The sequence below is a fragment of the Cavia porcellus genome, unplaced genomic scaffold, assembly GCF_034190915.1.
Source record: "Cavia porcellus strain 051 isolate PalLab524CR breed Dunkin Hartley unplaced genomic scaffold, mCavPor4.1 scaffold_25, whole genome shotgun sequence".
Taxonomy (NCBI): domain Eukaryota; kingdom Metazoa; phylum Chordata; class Mammalia; order Rodentia; family Caviidae; genus Cavia; species Cavia porcellus.
The window spans coordinates 37,016,610-37,036,899 of NW_026947508.1; the positions used below are offsets into that span (position 1 = coordinate 37,016,610).

The 20,290-nt window shown below is 39.1% G+C and overlaps 1 protein-coding gene and 1 long non-coding RNA gene across 6 annotated transcripts in view; one reads left to right on the forward strand and one right to left on the reverse strand.

The window, feature by feature from the left end:
* The window catches only part of St3gal3 (ST3 beta-galactoside alpha-2,3-sialyltransferase 3), a 248,703-nt gene that overhangs the window by 225,410 nt on the left and 3,003 nt on the right, over positions 1-20,290 (reverse strand). The window lies entirely within an intron of this gene.
* On the forward strand, positions 451-19,832 carry LOC134473044 (uncharacterized). The gene is made up of 2 exons (XR_010043131.1): positions 451-16,136; positions 16,226-19,832. It is a non-coding gene; the product is annotated as an uncharacterized LOC134473044 (long non-coding RNA).

Below are 20,290 nucleotides of genomic sequence, written 5' to 3' on the forward strand. Positions count from 1 at the left end.
CCAACTAATGAATGTAGAAGGAACAGTATAATGACATGTAAAGTTACCATTTAGCAACAATTAGAGTAATAATTCAGCTAAAAACACCAAAATTAATGGGTAAAAGTTTTATGAGAACTAGTATATTATATGGTTTTTAAGTAACTCCTCAGAAAATATTTATTAGTTGCAAAGGGGAAAAGAGTAACTTCACAATAAGGAAATCTGCAGATATCATCCCAGACTAGCCAAAGGATATATGGGAATTATTTGCAATGTCTCTGCAACCTTTTTTGTAAGCCTTAAATTATTTCAAAATGAAGAATTAAAAAGGAAAAATAGTTTCAAAGTAAATGTTCAAAATAACCTGTTTAAATACTTAAACAAATGAAAGTTTACATGGTTACTTAAAATGTTGCTTATGAAAAAATTTAATGATATAGGGAAAGGGTTTTTGTGTGTTTGTTTTTTGTTTTATTTGTTTGATAGGCACCAGGGATCAAACTCACAACCTCACAGTTGCCAGGCAAGTGCTGGCACCGCTGAGCTAAATTCCCAGCCCTAAGGGAAATGTTACGATAGTGTTGAATGAAAAAGCTGATGTGCATCAGTTGAGGATATGGTTCAGTGGTAGAAGGCTCTCCTAACATGAATAAGGCTCTGGATCTGACCCATAGCACCAAAGAAAAGAACTGATCTAAATATAATATGCTCAACTATGAAAAATAACAGTGGATCTTTTACTTACAAATCAATTCATCATGAGGGCTGGCTGTAACTGGTTATAAGTCAAGACTGTTTTTCCCATAATAATGGAAATACCCATAATTTTGTTGTGTTCTACAAAGCAACCCTTAACCTTTTCATAATAAACAAAAGGGTGTATGTGTGATCAATAATTTTCCTATTATAGTCACTAAAAAATTATAAAATGTGCCTAGTTTACCAGAAACAACAATTTCATACTACACTCACCACTCAAGTTGACATCTTTGGCTTGCAGAAAGAGAGGATAAAATGGCAAGTGCTTAGCGTTTGAACAGAGAGTCCCCATCCATAAGAACATCAGGAATCTGGCTCTCTGGTGTCCTTCCTCTCTGTAGCCCACTAGGATCTGCTTCTGGCTCACTAGGTCTCAATCTTTTCAGAACTAGAAACTTGTTTAATTTGTCTGTTTCTACCTTTTCTTCAATACTGCTCTGTAGTATGACATGACACTGTCATTAAGCAAGTGAACTCAATGACTGGCTTTTTCTCTGGGTACTCTTCTCTACAAATGTTTGTAGCTCTTTTTTTTTTTTTTTTTTTTTGTCTTTTTCCTTTTTATCGGTACCGGGGATCGAACTCATGACTGCCTGCTTGAAAGGCAGGCGCTTATGCCGCTGAGCTAAATCCCTAGCCCCCAACTCTGTCCATCTTTTCAGAATTTCCTTTATTTCAGAAGAAGGGAATGGCTACACTGACTGTTGATGCTCCCCCTCCTCTTCAGAAAGCTCCTCAGCTGCCATTCTCTGCTGCTCAGCCAGAAGTTGCTGAAGTTTTTCTGTAGATTATTCCTCTGTATTCCTCAGCCAGTTCCCCACCATCACTGTTACCTGCAAGCCTATGGACTCTGCTACAGTGATCTTGTCATCAACCACAGGGCCAATTTAAAGCTGAGGTGCCTCTACACAGCCTTCAAAGTGCTTCTCTTGTATAATTTTAGACCACACTTTCGCCCAGGCAGATCTCAGGGTCCTTAGAGACAGACTGGCCTAGGATTTCTCAGTTAACCCTGTACAGGAAAGAACATTGTAATGTTCCTTCCAGAACTCTTTAAGGGTTAACTCTGTATCAGAGACCATCTGGAAGCACCTCAGATATATAGCATCTAAAAGACTGCTGTAGAAGAGTTTTATTAGGTGGGAGGAACTTGACCTCAAGCCATAGGAATTTTTAGCCAATTCTTCCAAATCTTGTGAGTGAACAGGAGCACTGCCCATGATGAGACGAGCCTTGAGTGGTAAGCCTTTGTCCTTCTACAAATCTTGGCTCTATAAGACTGCTGAGGTGGTAGGCCGGGGATTTGGCTCAGTGGCACAAAAGTGTACCTGCGAAGTGTTAGGTTGTGAGTTCAATCCCCAGTACCCGCCCCCCAAAGAAAGATTATTGAGATGGTGAATTTCAACATGCTGTGCATATCAGCAAGATGGGTCACATGAACACCATGCATACTTCTCCACAATTCCCTTCTTTTCTATTGTGATTGCTTCCTTTACCTTCCCTTCCGTACCTTCTTTTCTAGCTTTTTGGGGGCTATTTTGATAGCAATAATCATAGCGATTAAATAAAGCACTAACCAAAATCACATCTACAAACATGCATGCAGGCTCAGACTGATGTTTACATGCACTGACATCCTTTTCTAGCCTCATGAGTCTTTGTTTGCAAATGCACAAGTGACTGACATTCAGGTTGTAATTCAAGACTTTGGTCCTAGGTTAAACCTAAAATTCCAGTTGCAACCCAAGGTATTTGTGTATGAGGCTAGTTGTAACTTAAGGATCCACTGTAGTAAAGACCAGAAAACATAAAAATGCTGACAGATGAAAGAAGAGCAATTCAGCTGCTCCTCTTCATTCTCACCCACTACATATGTATTATTCAGCTTTTCCACTGCTGAGACAAAATATCTGACATATGCACTTTAAAGAAGAAAAGACTTAATTTGGCTAATAGTTTCCGAGACTTCAGTTCATGGTTGAGCAGCTCCAAGGCAGAATGTCACCATTTTTGGATCAGGTCTTTAAATTTGAGAATTCTGATTTTTATGAGTTCTTTATATATGCTAGATATTACTCCTTTGTCTGAGGTATACAGCTGGCAAAAAAATTTTTCCACACTATACGTTGTCTCTTCACTTTGCTGCTGATTTCTCTTGCTGTGCAAAAGCTTTTTAATAAGATGAGGTCACAGTTGTTGATTCTTTGTGATAGTTCCTATATGAACAGAGTTTGGTCATAAACTCTTTGCTTAAAACAATGTCCTCAAGAGTTCTACATATTCTATCTTCTAGCACTGTTTCTGATTTAATATTCAAAGCTTGCTCCATTTCGATTTTAGTTTAGTATATGGTGAGAGATAGGGGTTTAGCTTTAATCTTCAGCACCTGGAAAGCCACATTTTCCAGAACCATATATTAAGGCTACTATTCTTCCAGTGTCATGGTTGATGTCTGTGTCCCCCAGGCCTCATGAGTTTACACTGTGCACTTGTGATGGTTCATTGTCTAGTGCTTGGATTGATGGTGTCAGTGCTACACCCACACAGGGGTGGAGCCAGGATGTGATGTAATGGCAGGAAGAAGGTGTGTCTTGCTCTTTGCTGGTTCCTGCTTGCTGTTTGCAGCCACCATGAACTGCCGTCCAGCCATGCCAGCCTGCCTTGGAGCCAACTGAGTGTGGACTGAAACCTCCAAAAACTATAAGAAATAAATCTTTCCTTTCCCAACTTGGGCTTCAGGTATTTTGTCTCAGCAACGAGTAAAAAGTAACAAGACATCCAGTAAAGGTGTTTGGCTCCTTTGTCAAAGACAAGGTAGCTGAGTGTGTTTGGAGTTGTTTCTGTGTCTTTTAATCCATCAATCTGCAGGTCTGCTTTTTTGCCAGTACCATGCTATTATCACAGTAGCTCTGTAGTATAATTTCAAGTCAGAGGCTATGATGTACCCTGCCTTGACTGTATTGCCCAATATTGTTTTTGCTATTCTAAGTCTCTCCAAGGTCCAAATGAATTTTAGGATTGCTTTTTCTAATTCTGTGAAATATGCTGTTGGAATGTTGATCAGGATTGCATTAAATACGTATAACAATTTGGGGAGTAAGACCACTTTTACTACACTGGCTCTTCCTACCCAAGCACAAGGGTTAGTGTTCCTTTCCTTTTTTTTTTTTTTTTTTTTTTTCTTTTTTGTACCTGGCATTGAACTCACAACCCCGTGTTTGTCAGGCAGGCACTTAACTGCTGAGCCAAATCCCCGCCCTTATCTTCCCATTTTTTGATACCCTTTCGAACTCCTTTTTCAGAGTACTATAGTTTTCAGTATAGAGGTCTCTTACTTTCTTCATCAGATTGATTCTTCCGTGCCCTGAAGCCCTCCATTCCTCCGCTTCTCTCCATCATCCTATTTCAAAACTCTATAATTCATTTGGACTCATGAAACAGCTTCCTAATAAGTCTGGTACCTCCGTTCCTGCCCCTCTCTGTGAGCACAAAGCAATCAATATATGGTTTACTCCAGACTTAAACTTCACAAACTTCCCACTACCCTTACAATACAGTCCTAATCCCACTTCAGACTTATCTTTCTTATACCTCACCTCTTATGAATTACCAATACTGCACCTCTAGTGTTTTCAACTTACCATTCTCTCCTAAGCTCAGATCATGGTCCCCACGACCTCACTGTTTCCACTAACAAACTCCTATTCCCTTTTAAATCTCAGCTTAAAGGTTCATCCATTCCACAGGGAAGCATTACCTGTCTACACATTTCAGGTTAGGTAAGAATTTCTATTGGTAATGCCTGCTGTGCCTAATACAGCCCTACCCTTTTTGATAGTACAAAAATTTTTGAAGTATTTACAAAAATTTAGCATTTACTTTCTGACTCTTCCAGGCAAGAAAAGTGTGGCTTACCATTTTACTCCTGGTAGGTGCTCAAAAGCTACCTGTTTACTAACTGATGATTCATTTATAGCATGCTTAAAGAGAGCTAAAAAGCTACATGAAGCTAATTACCTTAATTTCCCATAAAAAGAAAACTCTGCTAGGTATGGTGGCTGGTGAAATCCCAGCTTCCTGAGGATTGCTGCAAGTTTGAGGCCAGCCTGGGCTATACAATGAGTTCACGGCTAGCCTGGAGCACAGAGACCCTGTCTCAAAAAACAAAAAATGGGGCTGGGGACACAGCTCAGCAGAACGGTGCCTGACTGGCAAGCATGAGGTCCTGAGTTCAACTCACAAGTTAAAAAAAAGTGCAAGAACCTAAACCAATATAAACAAACCGCACTAACAAGTCTTGCTATTCCTAAAATATCCTACAACATGATTATTTTCTGAACTATATCTGGCAACAACAATTTCTAGATTAGTCTAAAATATCAGTTTTGCTTCTTTTCAAATGTCAGCCATAATGGATATGAACTCAACTATGACAAAATCATGTAGAGCAAAAAATCACAAAGGACTTCTAAGGTATACCTTTGTGAATATTTCTGAGGCAAGGAAATTAGAAGTTAGGGTCCAGGGTGGGCAGTGCACGCCTGTAATCCCAGCACTCAGAGTCCAAGGCAAGAGGTCACCACAAACTCAAGACCAGCCTGGGCTACAAAGTGAGTTCAAGGCCAGCCTGAACTGCATAGTGAGAGCCCGTCTCTAAAAGACCAAAAAAAAAAGGAAAGAAAGAAAATTAGAAGTTCCAAAACAGTTACTGAAATGCTTTTTCTTTTATTTATTTATTTGGGGGGGGGGTTACTGGGGATCAAACTTACGACCTTGCCAGGGGCATTTGTACTGCTAAGCTATTATCTCCAACCAAAAATGCTCATGTTTAAAAAAAAATTTTTTTGTTTTTGCTGAACATACCACTGCTATTCAGACTATGCATGACCAAGCAAACTTAAGCAGTTAATTCACATGAAATTATTTTACTCAGAACTATAAGCTTTAATTACAAGTAACTGTGAGGAATAAAACAATCTTGCCAATATTCATATAGCAGTTACTATGAATCAGCCTGAGCTTTAAGATTTTTGCGTGATTTAACTTGCTAAATCTTATCAAGCCTATAAAGTGATTTCCCTTTTTTTACAGTTAGAAAAAAAAAAAAAAAAACTTAAGGAACAGAGAAGTTAAAGTGACAGAGCCATGACTCAAATTCAGCTGATCTGACTTCAATCACATACACTATGTTGCAGCTCTAAAATAATGACAGACTGTGGGGGTTAGAGAGTATGGGGCCTCAATGGCAGAGTTTGTGGTTAGCAGCATGCATGAGGCCCCAGGTTCAACCCCAGCATGGGGGAGAGGGCAGGTTTTCCAGAGAGAGGAGCAGTTATGTCTAAGTAATAAGGAATCAGTACACACATCATCTATATAAAAACACAGTAACAAAAGTAGAAGAAAGAAGGAGAGCACAAGAAATGAAGACTACACAACAGAATTTGTCACTGAATAGACAGGATCACTAAATTGGGTATCATGATGTGTCTCAGCAGCCGAGCACTTGTCTAGGGGCAATGACAGCCCTACCCGACCAATGGCTCTATACAAGAACTAGGGGCAGAGACTAAAGGACGATCTCCAGATAAAAAGAGTAAAACAACACAATTATTTAAACGAAATTAGACTTCAGTAAAGTCAATAATGAAAATTAACACCATCAAAAAAGTAAAAGTCTGAATGGTACAGAAGAAAGTGGACACTGCTATAAATATAGTAAGAACCTTGATTTTAAATGATGTAAGTAAATGAAACAATTAAAGAGGCAAGTAAGCTACATGAAGCTAATCATCTTAAGTTTAAAAGGCTGTCCAGAACAAAGTAAAAACTACAGAGGCATAAAAGTTACAAGAGATCCAGCATCAGTTGCAAGAGACCATCCAGCAAATGGAATAGAAAAAGATGCAAAAATGGATAGAAAGAGCTGGGATGCTAGAAAATTGGCCCAAGGATGCCCTCCCACTTTCCCCAACCCACAGTAGCAAAGGTGGCAAAAATAACCTTAAATTCTCCAAAGGGAATGGAAAACCTAAGCAAACAAATGACGTCCCAATTAACCACTGTAGGCTTACAGATTTATTGCCTCTTGGCTTTAAAAAAATTGTTCCTTTTTGCCTAACCTGCATAAATGAACCTGGGCCCCATTTTCCTTTGCTAGCTGGCCAGATGTGAGGCCTTGTCTGTATAGGGCCATAAAGAGATAAGGCAGGAGGGAAAAGGTTTGTTCGGTGTAGGGTCCGGCAGCACCTGTATCTTTTCCAGCACTCACACTTTTTCCAGCATGTAGCACTTGGCAGCTTCCATGAGCACCTCTGTGGAGCAGTTTTGCAGGAGTGGGTTTGGTGAGATGCCCTGTAAGCAGCTTTTCCTAAGCAGCCTGGAGGGCAAATTTCTGGCAAAGATTTCTAGCAAGTTTTGACACGCAGCGAACCCACTACAACAGATCTAGCTCTTGGCTAGGGCAGGGCCAGAGAAGAGGCACTCAACTGGTACCTTAGCCTTAGGTGGCGGCTGCTCTTTATATGTGCTACTTCTCAATTCTTTGGAGCTCTCTTTACTTCTTCTTAATATCTTTATTTGAGATATCCCTTACATATCAAACAATTCACCATTTAATATATACAACCTGATGACTTATGGAATATTCACAATCTTACAGTATTGCACAAATATCACCACATTTTAGAACATTTTCATTGCCCCAGAAAAGATACTCTGCAACTTCTCTGTGTCACCACTCTGCTGGATCTCCTGTTTTTCCAACCCCAATCTAGTTTTAGATTTTACAGATGAGCCTACTCACAATACAAGGTCATTTGTGACTGCCTTCATTCAAAATGTGTCTGAAGTTCCTGCATGCTGCAGCATGTATCAGTGCCTCATCACTTCTTACTCCCAAATAAAACTCCACTGCAGGGCTGTATACTGGGACTGCAGTCACGTAGCAGGGCCAGTCTCACTATGTAGTTTGAGCTAACCTTGAACTCACTATGTAGCCCATGCTGGTCTGGAATTCATGGGTCTGCCTCACTTTCCCAAATGCTAGAAGTGTGCACTGCTACACCTGATTGACCCATTTTTAAATAGTAGACTAGGGGTAGCAAAAGTCAACCTCTCCGAGATCCAGAATCCAGACTCTGAAAAATAACAACTTAGTAAAGAATGAAAAAAAAGTAGCTCACTAGGAATTAGAAAGGAACAGACAATAAAGAACAGAAGCTACAGAGAAGTTAGAAAGACAGCCCACAACACAAAGTAAAGGACTAAACAATCTGATCTCTTTCCCCAGTTCACAGGTTATAGGGAGAGGACTCTGGCTCCCCAGAAGTAAGCATGGATCTGAGTTCTGACTGCCTTCCTCATCCATCAGTGACAGCAAGGATGTCAACAAGGACACTGCACAGCCTGGGGAACTGAGGGGCCTTGGGAATGGGGTACATCCAACAGACCCACAGTCTAGATTGCTAGGCAGAGAAAACTGTGACTTGTTAAACTCCAAACTGTGGATCTTAGAAGGAATTCACTCACTTGAAAACACAGAACAGGGCTGGGGATTTAGCTCAGCGGCATAAGCGTCTGCCTTGCAAGCAGGTAGTCGTGAGTTCGATCCGCGGTACCGATGAAAAAGGAAAAAGACAAAAAAAAAAAAAAGAAAAGAAAAGAAAATACAGAACATTCTGTTTATGGACTCAATTTCTTTCTTGTTTCTTCATTTTCTTTTTAATTTTTTTCTTTCATTTCTCCATATTATTTCTTTTTTCTCCTTTTTTTCTTTATCTTCTATTTCTCATTTGTTTTTTGACTTATCTATATCTAATTCTAAAATATCTTTCTACTTCTTATAGTATCTTTTGTCTCATTTTCCTCTCCTTAATTCCTAGGAACCCATTTAACCTAATAGGCTAAAAACCAAAGAATGAAAAACAATATCCCATGCAACAGGAGCCTATTTATTCAGACAAAGTAGACTTTAGCTGAAACTGATCAAAAGTGGCAAAGGTCATTATATGTTGGTCAGGGGAACAATATGTACCAAACAATGGCACATTCAGCTTTATAAGACAAATACTACTGGACATAAAAGACCAGACAAGGTTAGACACAATTATAATGAAAGACTTCAATATGCCACTAACATTAAACTAACTAGAAAAAAAAATCAACAAAAAATTAGAATTGAACAAATCCTTCAAAGAAATGGATTTTATATTTATTTTTCTACCCAACAACAGAACACACATTCTTTTTCAGCAGTACATGCAACTTTCTCCAAAACTCACCATATATTAGCCAGTAAGTCAGCCTTAACTAAATGAGAAAGAATTGTCACTACCATAGTCCTGCCAGCTTAAACCACCACCGCTATACGCATGACTGTTTCACTGAGCAGAAAAGAATGAAACTGAGACCCAAATACCCCAAAAATTAATGAATCAAAGAGTTGGTTCTTCAAAAGAATAAACAAAATAAACAAACCCTTAGCCAACCTAACCAAAAAAGGACAGAAAAGACCCAAATCAATGGGATCTAAGAAGTGAAAAAGGGACAATTACAATAGACACTGCCAAAATAAAAAGCTGGGTATGGTGGCACATAACTTAGGAGGTAGAAGCAGGAGGATTGCTGCGAATTTGAGGCCAGCCTGGGCTACAAAGTGAATTCAAGGCCAGCTTGGGTATAGTGATACCCTGTCTCAAAAAAAAAAAAAAAAAAAGATTATTAATTACTGCAAAACCTGTATGCCAATAAATTAGAGAATTCAGAAGAAATGGACAGGTTCCTAGATATATATTAATTACCAAAACTGCGTCAAAAAGATTTTAAAATGCTGAATAATCCTGTAATAGCAAATGAAATTGAAAATAAATAAAATCCACCAAGAAAAGCCCCTTGGAAGGGTTCACTCCTGAAATCTACAAAAATTTCAGGAAACTTTTAAGCTTAATATTCCTCAAGCTTTTTTTTTTGGAGGGAGATGGTTGGTACTGGGGATTGAACTAGCTACCTCGCACTTGCCAGGCAGGCACTTATGTCGCTGAGCTACATCCCCAGCCATCCTCAAGCTTTTTTAATGAAATTAAAAGGGAAAGAGTACTCTCAAAGTTATTTCTGAGAGCTAGCTAGTATTACTCTGATTCCAAAACAAGACAAGGATCCAACCAAAACTGAGAACTATAGACCAATTCCTTTAATGAAGATAGAAGCAAAAATCCTCAACAGGATACCGGCAAACAAAATGCTAATGAATCATTTCTCTTCTTTGTTTTTTGGGGGGTTTTTTTTGGTACTGGGGATTGAATTTATGATCTCATACTTGCCAGGCAGGCACTGTGCCACTGAGCTAATATCACCAAGAAGATCAAACACCATGACTAAGTAGGCTTCATCCCAGGGATGCAAAGATGGTTCAACACACACAAATCAATAAATACAATACATTATAGGAGAGGGGGAGTCATATGATCATCTCAATAAAAGGCAGAAAAAAACTTTGACAAAATCCAACATCCTTTCACAAAATTTCATTTGAATCAGCTATTTCTCTTCTCTATGTCTTTCCAAAAGAGTTAAAGACATCATGGCCTTCCTGGCTCTATGCTGATCAGCAAAAGCCTCAATCACAAGAGAAGCCAAGCATTCCATTCCCATGAAGCAGGCTCTGCCATGCTGATGGGTAAGAGCTTCCACCAGAAGTATTACATCATATTACAGGATACATGCATATCCACAATTACAGCAGAACAGCATAATCTTGGAAGCAGAAAATATGTCCATCAACACATGAAAGGATAAAGAAAACATAATCCTGGACATGGTGGCACATGCTTGTAATCCCAGCACTTGGGAGACTGAGGCAGAAGGACTGCTGCGAGTTCAAGGACAGCCTGGGCTATGGGAAGGAAGGAATGTAGTACTACTCTGCCATAAAGGATAAATTTGAGTCATCTGTAAGAAACTGGACATATTCTGGTCATAATACTAAGTGACATAAATCAGACACACAAGTTTAAATATCACATGGTTTCTCTTATATGAAAGACCCAACGTATAAATAAAGAGCAAAATAAAAGATCAAGAGAAATGGTGAGCTAGACCTTTTATATGAGATAGGAATCAAGAGATGGACAGAAAGGAATGGGCCAGGAAGGGAATGAGATTTTTTTTTTTTAATTAAGGTATGTCGTGTACATGTACTAACTCTCTCAAAGAATGTGGTCATCATGTACTATAAGTCTGTACTAATCAAAAACATTTTAAATATCTCATTGTACGGATTCCTTATCTATTCACTAGCTCATAGGCATTTGGTTGTTTCCACCTTTGTGCTGCCTACTGCTGCAATGAATGTGTACAAGTTTTCATATAGATGTAACATTTTCACTTCTCTTGGGTACATACCTCCAGTTAATATTCGGCATATACCATATTTATAGCAGCACAGTTTGTAATAGCCAGATGTAGGAAGCAACCTAAATGCCCATCAGCTGAAGAATGGATAAAAAAGATGTGATATTTTTATGCAATGGAGTACTACTCAGCCAAAAAGAAGGAGAAACTGGAGACTTTTATAGGTAAATGGATACCCCTTGAGAACATACTCAGTGAAATAAATAAGACACACATGTGTAAACACTGTATTAGTGTGAGAAGCTAAATCACATGTGTATGTATGTGTGTGTGTGAAAATATATATATATATATATATATATATATATATATATATATAAAACAAATAGCTAAGATATTTATCCTACTGATTTCTCTGAGTTCACTGAAGAGAAAGATTTGTGTTGGTATTGTGCAGATAACTGAATGCTCTGAGTAAATGATTTGTGTATGACAGTGTGCAATATATGTACCACTGCTGTGTCCTCACTGATATGTTTTGAAATTTTGTTTTAGCTTTTTCTTTTTCTTCTTGAATAAAATGGATTCAGGAAAAAATATATCAGATATTTATTCAAAGGAATGACATCCTCATAGATCATGTGGTAATTCTGGGTTTAACTGAGGAAATGCCACACTGATTTCCATGGCAGCAACATTCATTTTACATTCTCACCAACAGCATATAAAAGCTCTGATTTTGGCACACTTGCTTCAACATTTGTTATCCATCCTGTAGATTATAGCCTTCCTAATGGGCAGGAAGTGGCATGTTACTGTGGTTTTGATTTCCTTTTTTGTGATTGCTGATAATGCTAGCCATGTTTCCACATGCTATTTCTTATATACTTTTTACTAGTTACTTTGAAGTTACTTCAATTATTTGCTGTAATTAATTGTATCAAACTTTGCTCAAATTGCCAGGTAGTTTCTTTCTCCTGATTGGACTCTGGCTCTCAATATGAGAGGTCAGTGGTTTATTAAGCAGAAACTCAATGTCTAACAGGATTTTTTTCTTTTAGTACCAGGAATCAAACTGGTAACCTTGCGCTTGTTAGGCTGGCACTTATGCCACTGAGCTAAACCCTCGCCCTTCTAATAGGATTCTGAAAGTAGGAAATAGCCAGGCGTGCTAGTGCAGGCCTATAATCCTAACGCTTGGGAGGCTGAAGAGGAGAACTGCTGGGCTACACAGCAAGTTCAAAGCCAGCCTAAACTACACCGAGAAACTCTGTCTCAAATAAAACCAGCCAAACAAAATGACAAAAAAAAAGTAAAAATGGGAAATAAAAAAGGAAGCTAAAAAATGTTTATAACTGGTTAGATACTCCTTTTACGAAGAGCTAAGGAAAAGCCTGGAAGGGTATGGGAAATAAAAAACCCCTGGAACAGGGGCTGGAGATTTAACTCAGCGGCATAAGCGACTGCCTTGCAAGCAGGCAGTTGTGAGTTCGATCCCCGGTACCGATAAAAAGGAAAAAGACAAAAAAAAAAAACCCGGGAACAAGACTTTCAGTTTTGCACATGTGAGTTCATATGTGTTTTTACAAAGGAAACTTTTTTGAATAGGAACTGTTAAGGTCTGGTTTTATAGGGGATTTTTACCTTTTTCTTTTCTTCAATGGCATTCAAAGGACAAGTCCTAGACATAATTTTATTTGGAAAAGGTGACCTCTATGTGGAAAATTAATAATACTCAATGCACTCTGGCAGGCTGAAGCAGGAGGATCAAAAGTTGCCTGGGCAACTTAGCAAGAGTGGGTCAAAAAAATAAATAAAAAAGGCTAGGAATATACTCAGTGCAAAGGCCCTGGGTTCAACTCCCAGTAGCACAAAAACTGAATATAGCTGATCTTTTTTTTTTTTTTTTTTTTTTTGGTACCGGGGATTGAACTCACAACCTCACACTTGCTAGGCAGCTGCTTATGCTGCTGAGCTAAATCCCCAGCCCCAACATAACTGATCTTAAGAAAACTCAACAGTAGTATTTGAAAAGACAATTTCCTCTGCCCAGGCCAGCTGAGGTAGAATAGAGACTGCTCTGAAAGGCAACTGAGAAATGGCACTCTGCCCAGAAAAGATGGAAAGCAAAATTGTAGCTTGAAAATAGTAACCTGCAATATATAAATGAATGTGTACTGCTGTGTGCAATAAAACTGGTATGCCAGTTTGCAGGTCCTCTGTTCTGTATTGTATAGGGACACAGTACATGTAGCAAAAGTATAAAAATATATATGAGAAGAAAAGAATTTCAAGTCAAAACTAGTGATTCTCTCCAGTGAAAAAAAGAGGAGACTGTGAGGGAAAAAACACACCGGGCTTTATGAAAAATGTAATGTCCTATTTGTTAAGAAGTTTTTTTAAAAAACTGAAATAATATGGCGTATTAAGACTTAATGATGGGTATCATATTATTGTGCATGTATGTGTAAAATAATATATCATGAGATAAGGTACTCTTTTATTGCTACTCTTTGAGACTCTAAGCTTTAGGTCAATGTAGCAGTTCCATATTGTTTACTTGCCCATATCTTTAAAAAAGGCAAGGGAAGGAGCATAATAATAATAAAGCTATGCTGCACTCCTGAAAAGTAACTGTTTGACTTTGCTAGAAGCTGTCTTCTCAATGCAGACAAAAGCCATTATTACACAGTTGAGAAAAGCAGTGGGCACACACAATACCTGCTCCCAGCAGCAGTGATAAATGAAGCTCAGACATGATGGTGGTAGTGATTAGTCACTGCCCATAAGCTTCCAAAAAAAGGCAAAGCCTGAACTAAACTGCCTCTGGGAAGCTGAAACCGTGGAAGGATAGGAGCTAAAGAGTTGAAAACTCATCCTACTGGCAGTGAGAACCACATGAGGGAAGAAGTAGAGAAATGGGGTGGATCTCATTTCACAAAGATGCCTATTTGCTCCAGTGGTAACGCAGAGGACAGACAGGAGAGGGCTGTACCAAGAGCCAGGTGATACCCTGTTAGCAGCCTGGGCCATCTACCTTCAAACAGGGAGAAACTGACACAGGTGTTTGAAGTGATTCAACAGGTTACTGAAAGAAACACCAGAATACCCATGTGCAACTTAATGTTTAATTGTACTGGCACTGCCTCCCCCAGCTGAGCAAGGCACATGAGGTCCCACGCTACGAGGGCTGGTGGCACCACCCTCTTCCGTGCCTTTCCTAATGTCTGCAGCTTCTGTGGTACAAAAAGACATCAATGTGGCTAAGCTCGTGAAAACGATCTTTTAAAGCAGAATCATCACTCTACTTCATCATGAGACACTAAGAAATCATGAAATTTGTACCTCAAAATTCTCCAGCTATCATAGAGCAAGATCTTAGGCAATTTCCAGAAGTTAAGATAAGGTGAGTATTTTTCTTTTTTTTTTTTTTTGGTCTTTCTTCTTTTTATCGGTACCAGGGATCAAACTCACGACTGCCTGCTTGCAAAGCAGGCGCTTATGCTGCTGAGCTAAATCCCCAGCCCCTGGGTGAGTATTTTTCTTTAACAGAAGTACTGGTGTTTCCAGTTTGCTATCTTTCCTAGAATTGCAAATGTCTGTCAGAAGCATGGAATCTACCTGATATTCCCCAAACACAAACATCCACCCTTCCCAGACACAGGAAATGGTGCAACCAAGGCTGAAAACCAGCTACTTTTCAAAGAATGCACTATGTTGAGTGCATCTTGAACAAGTTTTTAAATGTTGACATCGACGTTTTCTCTAAAAAAATAGAAGTACGATGTAAAAGTTATCATAAACAAAGCTTTTGTAAATGGTGAGGAGAGGAGGGGTTGAAGGGAGGGGAGGAGAATGGGAAAGAAAAGGAACAGGTTATATCATGTACAGGTACAAATTCTCTATGATGAATGTGATTATCATGTATATCTAAAATGTAGCAAAAATTTAAATTGAATTGCAAAATAAAATGAAATAAAAGCTGTCATACAGTAGCTACACAGTTCTCAAAGTAGTCTGAGGTCCTTAAGAGTCACCAAAACCCCTAAAGGGGATCCATGAGTTTAACACTTTTCATAATAATTCTAACATTATTTGCCTTGTTCACTCTCATTCGCTCGTAAGAGTCCAATAGGGTTTTTTGGAGGTTACATAACATGGGAAGACATGGAATAACACAGTTGTTATGGCTAATAGAATATGTACTGTGTATTCTTCTGATTTAAAATTTTCTCAGCATTTAATCATTTTAATGCATTAAATACATTACCAACAGACAAACCCATAAAGATGAAAGTCCTCAAGGTATTTGGTAATTTTTAAGCTTTAAAGCACCCTTGAAGCCAAAAAGTGGATACTACAACACATTTTAAAAAACAGAATTTTCCAAACTGCATAACCATTTTTTTTTTTTTTTGGTACCAGGGATTGAACTCATGATCTCGCACTTGCCAGGCAGGTGCTTGTGGCACTAAGCTAAACCCCCACCCCCTTTTTTGGTCTTTTTGAGACAGGATTTCTCTAGGCAGTTCAGGCTAACCATGAACTACTACATAGCCTAGGCTGGCCTCAAACTTGCAGCAATCCTCCTGCCTCAGCCTCTCACGTGCATACGCCACCATACCTGGCTTGTTTGACATATTTAAAACAAAAGGTTTCAATGGTTTCTTAACCCATGTTAAAAAACATAATTCTGCCACTCTTCAATTATCTTGGAAGAGAGACTGACATCAATGAAAAGGAAATTTAGTGAAATAGAGACATTAAGACAAGACAGTAGACGACATTTAATCAGAAAAACATGAGTTCAGAGAGGAAGAACTCCTGTCAAGTCAGGATGATTAGGGAGGAACCCACAGAAAACAAAACTAAATTAAACCCTCATTACCATATTTTTTTTAAAAATATCATCAGATGAAAAAACAGTAAAATACCAGAAGGGAAGAAGCTAACAAGGACAGGCCATGGAGAAGTTGTTACGTTTTAGCAGCCCAGGCGGTGAGCATACTGCAGTAACATCAATGACAAGAAAGCAGATGTACACACATGTAAGTGTCATTTCTGAGGGGTGGAAACAGCTGGATGGCCACATATGAAATGCTAACACTTAAACACTATTTTCATGTGTTTTTTGCAGTACTAAAGATTGAACCCAAGCATGGTGGCACACACCTGTAATCTCAGCACTCGGGAGGCTGAGGTAGGAGGACTGCCATGAGTTTGAGGCCAGCCTCAGCTACACAGTGACACCTTGTCTCAAAAAAATGAAAATGAAAAACGAAAAGACTGAACCCAGGTGAACTCTATCACCAAGGTAGAACCCCAGCCTATTTTATATTTAGAGACAAGGTTCTCCTAAGTTCCCCAGGTTGGCCTTGGACTTGAGACCCTCCAGGTCCCAGCCTTAAACACTGTTTCACTGGTTACAATATTCCTATCAACTTTCCTTTCCTGCTATCAGAAAAGGTCCCTTATGCCTTAACCTCACAGATCAGCATCATCAATCATCTTTTTTTTTTTTTTTTTTGTCTTTTGCGTTTTTATCGGTACCAGGGGTCGAACTCACGACCACCTGCTTGCAAGGCAGGTGCTTATGCCGCTGAGCTAAATCCCCAGCCCCTTCATCAATCATCTTAAATGCATAAATAAAACCACAAAGTTGGCAGTGGTTATCTTTAGGTGGTAAGCATTAAGGCTAATGATTGCCCACCATAGGCTAGAAGCAAGAGGCAATATACTAAACATTAGGAGTATTAAAACTATTATTTTAGTCAGATGTGGTGGCACACGTCCATAATCCCAGCTACTAAAAACCATGAGGCAGGAGGATAGCAAGTTTCAGGCCATTTAGAGTAATTTACCTAGACCCTGGCTAAAACAACAAAAATAGAGAGGGCTGTGGGTACAATTCAATGTCAGAGTGCTTCCCTAGCATATATAAGGCCATGGATTCCATTCCCAGTATTGCTAAATATAAAAACTATCACTTTTATTGTAAGAGGTCCTTTATATATCTAAAAACACAGGGCCAGGTTTGTCTGTCTGTTTTTCAGTACTGGGGATCAGACTCAGGACCTCTGCATTGAGCTGCACCCTCAAGAGTATTTTATTTTGAGACACAGTCTCACTAAGTCACTTAGCTGCCCAGATTAGGCTTGAATTTGCAACCTTCCTGCCTCAGCCTTCCAGAGTGCTAAGATTACAGGCCTGACCACCATACCTGGCAGGACCAAGCTTTTTACGTTTATTCCCTCCAATCTGCAGAGCAACCTTGCAAGATAGGGATTTTTATCCCTATTTTCCAAATTTGAAAGCCAAGAACATCAAGAAAGCAATTCTACAGTCTGCTCAAGGTCATACGGTAGAAACTGGTGAAGTGACTAAAATCCTTTTCTGCTATTGAAAGCAGGACACATAAACCTCTCATCTTACTGCACCATCCCAACTATCACATCCTTCCCTCCAGTCTCACCTCATTCAATCTCTCCTCTAAATGTAAATATGACTTTCGTGTAGCAGGCATGGGCTACGATTGCAAACCTAGAAATTCCCATGCCAGGAAAACAAGACACATACTTACTCAGCCACCTCCTCACACAGTTCTCCTCAAAGGCAAAGCTGACGACAGTCATTTCCTACCTTCAGCTCTTCCAGGGGCTCAAATTACCTTGAGGATAAAGCACAACTCACAAAGCCCTTCTCAAACTCTTCTACAGCACCAATCCTACACACTGCCCAAACACACTCCACACTCCTGCCCTGCAAGCCTCCTCACTCAGGAAGCAGCAAGATTTGCTCTTCTGTCTCTAGGTCCTGGCACTCACTGTTTCCTGCATGACAAGCCTTGAAAGCCACATCCAACCAGCTAGTAATTATTGGTTCTTCAAAACTTAAACTAGGTGTGAGCTCCTCTAGAAAACCGTTACTTATATTCCCAACATGACAAGACAGTCACAAACCTTGTTATGAGGTAGTCAGGCCTCTGCAGATTCAATCAATAACAGATGAGAAGTGTTTTTTTAAAAAAGTGCACCTGTACTGAGCATGCACTTTTTTTCTTGTCTTTATTCTCTAAATATAACTGTTTACATAGCATTTACATGGTGTTAGGCAGTACAAGTAATCCAAAGCTAACAAAGATGAAGGAACTCTTTTGAGTGTTATATGCAAACACTCTGCTGTCTGAACATGAATGTCCTTGAGTTTTGGTATTCCTGAAGTGTCCTAGAACCAAGCCTATAAGCATGTTGTGGCTTGACAGTATTATAACTACTGGTTTACTTCCCTCAGGTCCTCCAAAACTATAGGCTTTCTGAGGCCAGAGCCGTACCATTTACACTTCCAGTGCCATAACACATAGTCTAGCACAGAGCTTGTGTCCAATAAATATCTGGAATAACTAGACTACTTAGTATAGTGGGATAAGCACTTAAGTATACAATAAGATATGAAAATTTTAAAAGGCATGGCAGGAATGTGGTCCAAGGAAGAGGGAGGAAAGAAAAAGAAACAGGAAAATCTGAGAGAATTCATATATTTCTGGGGCTTCCTTATCTGTTCTTTTGAAATTTCTTCAAATCCTGCTATTGTTGCTGCTGCTGCTACTCTGATTTTGAATGTTTACTTTGAGCTAGGTATTTTACTGTGCAAAGCACTTTACCGGAACTAATTCATTTAGTTTTACAACTGCGCTATGTATGCCATAATCCCAGCATTCTGACAAGGAAACTCGGTCTGGAGGAACCTGGGGCTGGAGATGTAACTTAGTGGTACAACACTTGCCTAACATTCAAGGCCCTGGGATCAACCCCCAACACCACACACACATACACAGTTTCTTTCTTTCTTTCTTCCTTCCTTCCTTCCTCTTTCTTTCTCTCTCTTTCTTTCTTTCTTTCTTTGTCTTTTTGAAACAGGGTCTCACTGTGCAGTTCAGGCTGGCCTTGAGCTCACTTTGTAGCCCAGGCTGGTCTCAACTCGCGACGATCCTCCTATCTCAGCCTCCCGAGTGCTGGGATTGCAGGCATGAGCCACCATGTCTGGCTCTCATACACACACTTTCAATGTCAGTTAGTAGTATAGACAAGCTCTGAAGCCAGATCTTCTGTTTCCTGAACCAGGGCTCCATCCAACCTTCTCTGCTTATTCTTTGTCAAAAGTGCAACCTCCCCAAATAACAACTTTGCAAGTCTCAATTCAACTGTAAGTTCTTTATTTTATCCAATCATATGAAAATGCATTTCAAATAACTACAGATTTCTTAAATCCAGTATCTTGAATGTAATTCAACTTTTTAAATTTTTGGATGTCACAAGGTCATGCTTTGTTGATTACGAAGGCCAGAAAAAGTAATGCCTTCAGGAATAACTATGTTATATATGGAACATATTATCCTCGTATAATTGGCCTTGGCATTTATAAATTCTTGTTATAGACTTTTAACTCAGAATCTACCTTTCCACTATGCCTAGAGCTATTAATTCTTGCTATTATCAGTGTTTGTATCTGATAGTAGTACTTCTTATTCCTGCTCTCTAATCTTCTTTTTTTTTTTAAAGGAGGGCCATCTCTAATCTTCGACAGTCTATGACACCCATAGAAGATGTAGTCCTTATTGCTATTCATCAAATCGTTTTGGTCCTTTGTTGCTAGGCATATGCTAAGAGTACAATTCCTCAACCTGCTTTAAAGTTAGGTCTGGCCATGTGACATGCTTTGATCAATGAAGTATAAAAGAAAGAGAATCTTTTTTTTTTTTTTTGTCTTTTTCATTTTTATCGGTACCAGGGATCGAACTCACGACCACCTGCTTGCAAGGCAGGTGTTTATGCCACTGAGCTAAACCTCCAGCCCCTGAGACAGAATGTTTTAAAAAGCCAGCATTCACTTGACCACCAATTGTCTTGGTTCCTGAGTAATCCCTATGGAAGCAGAGTCCCCTAGTAGCATGAAGAAGAAATCAATTTCAGTTCTGTTAAATCACTAAAATCTTTAAGACTTTTGTTAGTATAGTTTAACCCAAGCTATCCAGACCAATACACTGTCTCTCAGTAAGGGATTTTCTCATAAATAACATTATTTACATACTTTACGGCAGCATTTTCTTTCCGCATAGCATTTTTTTGTATCCATCTAGTTCAAAGCTTTTTTCAATATATTTGCTAAGTATCTACTAAGTAAAAAAACTTTGCTAGAGACAAAG